This window comes from Dreissena polymorpha, chromosome 13 (assembly GCF_020536995.1).
Source record: "Dreissena polymorpha isolate Duluth1 chromosome 13, UMN_Dpol_1.0, whole genome shotgun sequence".
NCBI classification, from domain to species: Eukaryota; Metazoa; Mollusca; class Bivalvia; order Myida; family Dreissenidae; genus Dreissena; species Dreissena polymorpha.
Window position 1 is genome coordinate 37,789,583 of NC_068367.1, and position 10,656 is coordinate 37,800,238.

General features: G+C 32.0%; 1 long non-coding RNA gene across 4 annotated transcripts; it reads left to right on the forward strand.

Annotated features, from left to right (window-relative positions):
• The first annotated feature begins 2,909 nt into the window (after positions 1-2,909).
• On the forward strand, positions 2,910-8,507 carry LOC127856308 (uncharacterized). Of its 4 annotated transcripts, none has more exons than XR_008037954.1 (4): positions 2,910-3,095; positions 3,195-3,284; positions 5,062-5,183; positions 6,338-8,507. It is a non-coding gene; the product is annotated as an uncharacterized LOC127856308 (long non-coding RNA). The 4 variants fall into 4 exon arrangements; XR_008037955.1 differs by having other exon boundaries at positions 3,195-3,273; XR_008037953.1 differs by lacking the exon at positions 3,195-3,284 and having other exon boundaries at positions 2,910-3,121.
• Positions 8,508-10,656: the final 2,149 nt, after the last annotated feature.

Here is a 10,656-nt window from a genome sequence, read left to right on the forward strand (position 1 = left end):
AACATGGCCGCCAATGATCGGTGTATTTGTCCTGATATGGCTATTTAGGGCTATTGTAAAACCTTGTTAACACTCTTGGGGCAATATTCATTGTCCGATCTTCAAGAAACTTGGTCAGAATATTTGTGCCAATGATATCTTGGACGAGTTCGAAAATGGTTTCTGTTAGTTAACAACCATGGCCGCCAGGGGGCGGAGAAATTTTCCTTAAATGGCTATAGTAAACATGTGTTTACACTATAAAACTCATATTTACAGTTCAATTTTCATAAAATTTGCTCAGAACATTTTATCTTATGATATCTTGGATGAGTTTGAAAATGGTTCTGGTCTGTTGAAAAACATGGCCACCAGGGGGCATTTTTCGATATATGGGATATAGTAAACGACTCTAGAGGCCACATTTATTGTCCGATGTTCATGAAACTGTGTCAAAAGATTTTTCGCGATGATATCTCGGAATAGTTCCAAACATGTTCCGGTTGGTTAAAAAAACATGGCAACCAGGGGTCAGTGCATGTTTCATTTTATGGCTATAGTAAGACCTTGTTAACACTCTAGAGGCCACAATTATTGTCCGATCTTTATGGCACTTGATCAGAAAATTTCTCCCAATAGCATCTTGAATGAGTTCAAAAATTGCTAAGGTAGGTTGAAAAACATGGCCGCCAGTGGGCGGAGCGTATGTCCTTATATGGCTATTTAGGGCTATAGTAAAACCCTGTTAACACTCTAGAGGCAATATTCATATTCATCAATATTCATGAAACTTGGTCAGAATATTTGTCCCAATGATATATTGGACGAGCTCGAAAATGGTTTCAGTTAGTTGACAAACATGGTCGTCAGTGGGGCATCAATACTTATATGGCTATAGTAAACATTTGTTAACACTCTAAAACTCACATTTATAGTTCAAATTTCATGACACTTGCTCAGAACAATTGCACTTATGATATCTTCGATGATTTCGAAAATGGTTCTGATCTAGTGCCGCCCTTGAAAAGCCTCTTTGAAATGCATGGGATAATCTGGGATGTCACTTTAAGCATATGCAATACGCCCACTTTTCTCGTAAATGATTTAACAGCGATTCAATTTTGCCATTTATTAGACGTATCTCGTTCATTTAATACTCTGCAATTTAAACGCGCAAAAATGTGCCATTTAAAAGGCGTTTCTCTGTTGTAAATCATACTGATGTTATTAAAATGTAAATGTACTCAAAATTGTGTCATGTTTAGTTGCTAATCAAAGCAAAGCATGTGATTCAGATAACATTTATCTGGATCCAAAGATTGATAAATCGTCTCTGCAATTAAGGCTCGATTGGTCATTGTCGGCTCAGTTACCACTGTAATGTACCCGTGTCCTTTAAGATATTATAGAAAGACCCCAGGGTACACAAACTATGCTAAAATTTCCTCCGGAGTATTGCTTTAAGGTATTATAGAAAGGACCCGGGGTACACAAATTATAGTACAATTTACCCCGGAGTATTGCTGGTGCCTTTAAGCGTATTTTCCGTACCGTATATTGTAGTATACTTAAGAGTACCCGGAAAACTTTTGAGTAGTACCTGAGTCGTAAAGACCAATTGAACGCAACTAACTTTGCCTTCGAGTTTGTCAATTTGTGAAAATGTTTTGGTGTGCACATAACTTTAATAAGATCTATTTATTAAACATGCATCACAATATACGGACAGTGATACATATAAACAGCCAATTCAGTGAAGTGCAACGGGTATTCATATAAACATTATTCGCATTGTCGTGTCATCATTACATACATCGGTCGTGATACCATAGTGTAGTGTCATGTGTTCGAGTTTCATAAACATTTGCTAATGCATTGCAACTTGTATAACATAATTCGCAAAGATATGTGTGTTTATATAATGAATATTGAACCTGGATTCCCATCGTTAGATTTTCAGAACAATGTTGTAAGTTCTAATGAGTCCCTTGTTAAATACACTACCAAAACATGAAATGACATTTTAATACATTGTACAATCTGTTTATATTCATGATACTTTTGCACTTTTATAAATCTGTAACTTTATAATGTTAAATGATGTTTATAGCACGGTAAATCTGTCAATAGTCTCGTGTAACTCAAATTGGGTGGTCAGTCTGTCTGTCTGTCTGTCTGTCTGTCTGACTGTCTGTACCATATTGTGTAATTACAAGCTTATCATTTCACAACAAAGTCATTAACACATTTAAGTAAAGTACATGAGCCGACAACGACCAATTGAGGGTTTATTAAGTCTGGTATCCCTCGATACAACTTTTGCGCGCGCTTTTACTAAACGAGATTAGTAAAAGGGAAATATATGTAAATCGGTTAGTTGTATGTGTGTTTGTTTTATTATAATCATACTCTTTCGTTCTTTATTGTTTGTTTGTTTATTTAATTTGTTCATGTACTTAATAATTGTGTGTGTCTATGTAAGCACTATTTTCTATTTATATATGCATCTAGACTTATAGCCTGTTCATGTATAACCCTAACCATATCCTCGAATATATAAAGCATTTGTTCAAAACATATTTGAATTGATGCAAAACGTGTTTTTCTCAATTAATATAAAAACTCATTGATCAAATCATTTAACACTTAAACATATCTTTCACTTAGAAAAATATTAAATATCACCTGAACCCTACATTGTACATTTATTTTAATAACAACTTATTTAAAACGCAAACCTTAGCCCGATATTATTCAACATAATAATGGAACATGCAACTCATCCGATTGAAACGATAACACAGTCATAAGAATGTGTCATTATTCTAACAACTCTGTTACACACTATACAATTTCTACGCAGATCGACACTAAGGTGAAAAACATAAGTGCAGTGTAACCTTTTCTTTCGCTTTCCTCAAATCGTCACTTATAAACTTCCGCCCCGCCCAAATTGTGATTTAACTTAGCTCTTCTTTAATGTTCTGAGCTTTTATGAGTACATACGTACAGCTCAGGTCAATAGCTAGGACTTGGGTTAATGCAACTAAAATTGTGATGTTTTTTATTTGAGCATTTCTCTACGAAAGACACGCAATTTGATGTCATGTTGACAGGTATAATGTGTGTAACCATGTATAAGGTTGGTTAAAATCGGGTTTAAAGACATATCTGATATTTAATTGTTTAAACGTGTTGTTATTTTCCTTTACCAGGCAGAACTTCGAGCTGTTGCCTGTACGCATGTTCTGATTAAAGCTCAAATGACTAATCATTCAAGTACAACTAGCTAAGGTTAATATTAAGTATGTAACGTAGGGGATTAATTCCTTCTTGTATTGTAACTATCTTTGGCTAAGATAAATATTTAACAGCAACAGTTTTATCTTAGACAAGTCGAAAATAAATTTGAACAATAACCCAAAACTAATATTTAACCTTAAGTTGATATGCATGCCAGGGTTACTAGTTTTATCAAAGGTGCGCGCTTCAAGCGCTGTAAAATTACCGAAAGCGCAATTTAATACCACAAATGTTTCAAACATGGTCAATTTTTACTGGAAACAACAATATAATTGTGCTATTATCATATGCTTGCAGTCGTTTGGCTTCTGTTTATTAAGTTATCACCTGTTCTTTAAATAGAAGTGTCAATTGTAAAAGTTGTTACTTAAATGTGATATGTGGGTATTCGCAAGCGTGAATGTGAGATGCAATTGGGCTATCGTTTTGAAGATGTGAATTTGTTCATTCAATGCATGTGGATAGTTTATTGTGTTCTAACCTGTGACAACAAGTATAACAGCACATTCAAACGTTTAGTTAGTTTATTCATTTACAACTGCAATATTCTTTTCATAAAGTTCTAAACAATCACTACTCTTTTGGGGATGCAATAGGTTACACATTTTTGTAATGTGTGTCACCGGTTAATTAAAAAAAACAGGCGGTAAACTGAAACATGCTACATATTTAAATATACTGTCGATGTTGATAACATAAGCTTCCATATCATGCTCGTGGTTTAAGCAACTTATAGCATTTAATTGATATCGGTACATGTAATTGATCTTATTTAATATATTTGCATAATTTTCATGTATATTTGAATTGGTATAATTAACATGTGTAAATAATATGGGAAAGAAATAAGCAAATCAAACAGGTTCATTTATTTATTTTTGGGATCAACACATTTGCATTGTATGTCTAAAACAAGACTAAATTGTAGTTCAGAACTCAAAAGCAGTGTAATTTATTCACAGTTTGTTGAATGAGCATAATATAACAATTAATATTATACAATTCTAAACATAATGAAAGTACTTTACGCCTTAACAAGAATGATGGTATCATCATATTAGTTGAATAGTGATTTCAGTAAGTACTGTAATGCGATTTCAAATGCTGCCGATTTTGGTCAGACTTTTCGTGAAAAACTTTGACTTATTGTTAAGCAGCCGAATATATGCGGTAATTTTGGCCAATATATATATATATATATCATATATATATATATATATATATATATATATATATATATATATATATATATATATATATATATATATCTATATATATATATATATATATATATATATATATATCTATATATCTATATATATATATATATATATATATATATATATATATATATATGGTTATTAAATACATTTATCCCAATTCATTTGACTTTTGCTTTTCTGAGGGACTCCAAACACTTCAAAATAGGTATCCCCTGTTGTTACAGGTTAAATAAGAATTGTTAATAATTTGTCTATACTGAACCTAAGACTTAGCGCAGAATTAATCACAGAATACATGCACGTGTAATGTTTAAAATCTAAAAATATAAACAGTAGATAAATTGGTCCGTTAACACAACATTAATAACGACTGATTTGTCCGTTAAACAGTATAAATAACGACTGATTGGTCCGTTAACACAGTATTAATAACGACTGATTGGTCCGTTAACACAGTATTAATGACGACTGATTGGTCCGTTAACACAGTATTAATAACGACTGATTGTTCCATTAACACAGTATTACAAATGTAGTAACAACTGATATGTTTCAGATGAAGCTGTCACTGTGAAGTTTGTCTGTGGTAACATGGAACAGAAATACAAGTAGACCAAGGCCATGAAGAACAAAGCCAGGCATGAACTCATTAAGGATGAGCTGACATGGATACCCAAGGTGATACTTGTATTAACACATCATAGAATAATGCCTCAATGTTCAGATTCCTAGAATGTATTTGTCTGTTTTAGAAAAACCTTACTCAAGTCGTATATAGTCTATTGATTTGTGTTGCTTTTTTGAATTGGTGATATTTTACAAACTAGTATGTATGGTGTTTTTTCATATGTAATGATTATTTAAAGCTGGGAGATAAAAAGCTTTGCAGATGTCTGTCTGTACATAACTACCTGATCCTTTGTTATGGAACTCCTCTTGAACCCTTTATTACATAGATACGTATGTTGATGTGTTTGCAGTCCCTTAGAAAGTAACATTTAATTAAATAACTTTCTTACTAGAATTAAGTTTTAAAGGTTTCCTTTCCAACCATTAGATACTCGCAGGCTGTCTAGTTTTATGCTGTTTTCATTTTGCCATTTTTAATTTGCTTCTGATTGGGAAAAGGTTAAATACAAGGAAGATTTTGCTCAAACTGTCACAGAAAGGAATTTCAGTTGCCACAATATTTTTGCAGTATCTGGTCATTTTGTTTTTCTGCTATATACTATTAATATAGTGTCCCAACATCTTTTTCTGTCCTTTACTTGTGCGTGAATATCACTCCATGATGTAATTGATATGCGCAGGATAGATTGTAGACCATGGGCAGAGGATAGGCAATTATTTTCCTGAGGAATTCATTTTGATAAAACAGACTAAGGAAATAAGGAAAATATGCATCTGTTTGAGTGAAAATAAATAGTTTTCTTCATAATTTGTTGTCCAGGGACCCACGGTCAGGAGTATGGATGCCTGTTATCAACCCACTAAACCTTCAAACTTATGATTTAACCCTTTGCATGCTGGGAAAGTTTTCGTCTGCTCAAATGTTGTCTACTGGATTTCTAAAATTAGCAATTTCTTCATTTAAAAGAATACTATAAGAATAGCAAACAGTTTGGATCCAGATGAGACGCCATGTTCTGTGGTGTCTCATCTAGATCCAAACTGTTTGCAAGGCCTTCAAAATTCGGTTCCAGCACTGAAAGGGTTAATACTTCTTATCTATACCTCTGACTATTCAATTTTAGACAACAAACTATGAAAGAAAAATACTATTTCAAAAATGAAATCGATCAGTCTAGAATAAAATCAATCATCTCTTGTAGAAATTCAGCTTGGATCACTACTGTCTGAGGACAGAGAATGGAGATGTGCTAGATATTGACCTTCAGCCTGAGACCAGCCCTCTACAGCTGATGGTGACCCGGGATGGCCCCTGGTGGGCTGATGACATGGGGCTGTACTTCCACTCTAGCCCAAAACCAAAATCCAAATAATTAGGTGATACAAATAAACAAGAGTTTTGGGAAGAAAATGCAGACAATAATGTGTAATTGTTAAAATATAATTTCAAAATAATTGTTAAGTTTAACTTTATTGTTAATCTTTTCTGCCTGTTTTTGCTTTTGTTTTGAATTATTGTAGTGACTATTATCAATGTGTATATTTCTGTTGCTCAGTAAGTACAATGGTATTTAAAATAAAACCCTACTGGTACAAATGTACAACTGGCCTGTATAATTCTTCACTTGGAAGGACAGTTTTTCATGTGAACTGAAGCGGTCTTTCGCCATGTCTGTTAATTTGTTCTAGAAAATGCTTACTGGAAATCCTTCTTTAAAAAATATTTTGTTTGTGAAGTGAGTTATCTTTTGCATGATGTTGTTGAATATAAAATGTATAACATTTCGCAGTATTTTTCTTATTTGTTGCATTTAAAATTATGATATATGTATCAATGAAATTTGTGAAGATTTGTTTTAATTAAATTATACCATATGCCTCATTCGTTTTCATTCTAATAGAATACAACCAGTTTTCCTTAGCTTAGTTTTGTGTAATAAATGCAAATGTAGAATGATAATGTATATGTAAATGCTAATATAGTGGACTGACGAGCTGCTTGAAATACCTGAAATGTGATTTTAACTGATGAATGTTGTTCAGGAGATAAAAACATTAAAAAATAAAAAATAAAAAATTCAAACATTAGAATGACTGATAAAATTCTTTTTTATGAGAAACATTTATGTTGTGTTTTTTTTTGCTCAGTTATTTTGACATATTATGTGTAATGTAAATTGTTGAATTATGAATGTAATTATGCAACTTATGTTGTACCTAAACTTCTGTGAGCTTGCTTACTTATATATATTTTATTATTATGTTTAAATTGTTATGCAAAACAAATAAAACGATGTTTGATGTTTATTATATTTGCTTCACCATTTATGACAGTTAAATTTCGAGATCCATGTGCAATTGGATTATTATAATGTTTAAAATGATAAAACTAATTGTAATCCTAAAATGTTTTAAAAACAGACAAATTTTAATAATTTGATTGAATTTTTTTAACGAAAGGACAACTTTATATATTTCATGTATTAGATGTTATAAACCGTATTTTTTTGTCTTGCATTAAAGTGCTTTTACAACACAAAGTGCCATTATTTCATGTACATGTATTTCTATGGTATGTTTATGCATCTGTCATGTAAGAGATTGCATTCTTGTGCATATGTAATGTATTAATATAATATAATGTTTTACATTTTGTGACTTGAATATTTGTTAAATATTTATATAAAAATAGTATTGTATATTATAATCTCATTTCAAGCCTGAAACAGCCAATAAAGTTGGACTGGCATTTGGCTAATCATCTGGCTTTTTGTCTAGCCAAATTTCATCAAACTAGAGTTTGCTTTGGTCAGGAATGGATTTATATTTTGCAGTTGTCAGTTACAAGTAGACGCATGTGCACAAAATGTGTGCACATTATACTGGTAAACAGCCTTGACTGACCTTGCATAGGAAAAGTGTGAGTAGGTAATGATTGCAACGATATGATAGAAATAATGTGAGATCAGCAAACATCGATTCAAATCCTACAAAAAAATCTTTATTTAATGATTTATATAATTAAGCTATTGATACATGCATTCTTTTCAAGAAAGAAACTACTGGATTAGTTTTAACGTTGTTTATTACATCTAATGCATATTTTATTTCTTTGGTTACAAAATATTTATTATAGAGCGTGTTTTACAACATAAGTTACCAGCATCTGAAGTTTATAGGATTGGAACGTTAGCTAGGCTAGTAGAGTTCCTTTCCTCATTCTTATTTCTTTAAAAAATGACTAAGTATTTTGGTTGATTTTTGTTATGTACATGGTTAACTATTTCATTATGACATTGTGAATGCACATGAATTAATATATTAACATGTTTCACAGTGAATAGATATCTGTTTATGTCATTTAATTTTTATTAAATGCTTCTCAAATCATGATTTAATGTATGCAGAATGGAATGTACATCCTGTTTATATGGTATTTTAATTTACAACATAACCTAAATTGTTATCCAGTTCATCGCCAGGATTACACCCATTAAGTGAACCACTTAATGATTGTGAACATGGACTTAAAGGGATCTTTTCACGCTTTGGTAAATTGACAAAATTGAAAAAAGTTGTTTCAGATTCGCAGATTTTCTTTTTAGTAATGATATTTGTGAGGAAACAGTAATACTGAACATTTACCATGGTCTAATATAGCCATTATATGCATCTTTTGACGATTTTAAAACCTAAAAATTATAAAGCGTTGCAACGCGAAACGATTGAATAATTTGGAGAGTTCTGTTTTTGTCGTTAAATTTTGTGAAACTACGAAGATTGCTTATATAAGGTATAAAATACGTCCAGTATGTGTACTTGGCGGAATAGCTAAGTAGGCCTGGGCGTTTTTACTTCAGGAGTCTGGCAGGACTCCAGGGGTCACTGGTTCGAAACCTGGACCGGGCAATGTTCTTTTCCTTTTTTAAATTTTATTCTTGATTTTTTACTGGAGCTGTTACGATCCAATGTTTACATTTATCGATATAAAGCATTTAATGAATAAGTTAAAAAATGCCAAAATCTGTGAAAAGGCCCCTTTAATATTCATTACATTTCTAGATTTTGATTTTTTTTGCATTAAATAGTGCTTTCTCAGAAGCTATTCTACACATTTCCATATTTAGAAATCTACTAGACACATGTTTTAGCGATATTTTCTAGAACAATCAAAATGTTGTTTATATATTATACGAAAATGAAAACATATATGGGCCTGTAATGTTTTTAAAACTACTTGAATGTTTAGTCTGTCATCACAGTTAACAACAAAAACTACGTAGTTGTTCATTTAGAACAGTTTTTTATTAACCTAATCATCATTTTTAGTCTGTATATGAGTCGCGTTCTGAGAAAACTGGGCATAATGCATGAAATCCGCACAGGCTAATCAGGGACCACACTTTCTGCCTAAATTGGATTTTGGTTAAGAAGAGACTACATTTAAAAGAAAAATGTCATAAAAGCGGAAAGTGTCGTCCCTGATTAGCCTGTGTGGATTGCACAGGCTAATCTGGGACGACACTTTACGCACAACAAGCAGTATTCCCAGTTTTTCTCAAAACGCGACTCATATATTGAAACTTGGAAATTAGATTTATGGGATTTAAGTCTATACTGTAATCTAATGCAGAAGAATGAGTTGGCCAATATAGGCCATGGTTAATATAAAATCTTTTTATCCAAGAAGTGGCTCACTTCTCTGTGCTTGCTCTTCCCTTTCTTAATCAATAATATTTACCATATGTTCTTACTATTACTTAAATCTATAAAAAAAATAACCAAATTGTTTAGTAGCATAATCTTAGCAGGTATTTTGTATTGTTGTAAAGCAAAGAACACCATAGATACTTAGCTCGGCGTTTTCGGAGAAAACCCGAGGAATTGTCATAGCCAGCTCGTCGTTTCGTCTGACGTCCGCGTCGTGCTAAAACCATAACATTTTGTTAAGGTTTTGAACGGTGCCTCTAAAATCAAATTGCTTCCACATACAACTTTGAAACTTCATATGTTGATGCACCTTGATGAGTTCTACAAGCCACACTCATTTTTTGTGTCACTAGGTCAAGGTCACTGTGACCTTTAAAAAAAAATTCTGACAAGCTTTCATTTATTCAAAAACTGCACCCGTAGCCGAGCGTGGCACCCATTATGCAGTGCTCTTGTTTAAGTCTTGCATTCATTTCAAGATCAAGTTTTAAAAAGCGTACACATTTATTAATATACATAATTGAATATATAAATAAATCATTGTTATCAAGCAACACAACTATCAAAATATTTCATATTTGTTTAAGATTGTTATATAAGTTGATTTTATCCATACTATATCATTAATAAAGGGACTGTCAACCACAAATGACGAAAAAAGAAAAGTTCTTAAATACCGTATTTTTTACAATTATAAGGTTATATTGATTAAAATAGCACTACTGGTATATAACATTATTTGAAAAAAAGTGTATACATTTTCATATTTCAGTATATTCGGTAATAAATTTTACTGGGTACAGGTATCAGG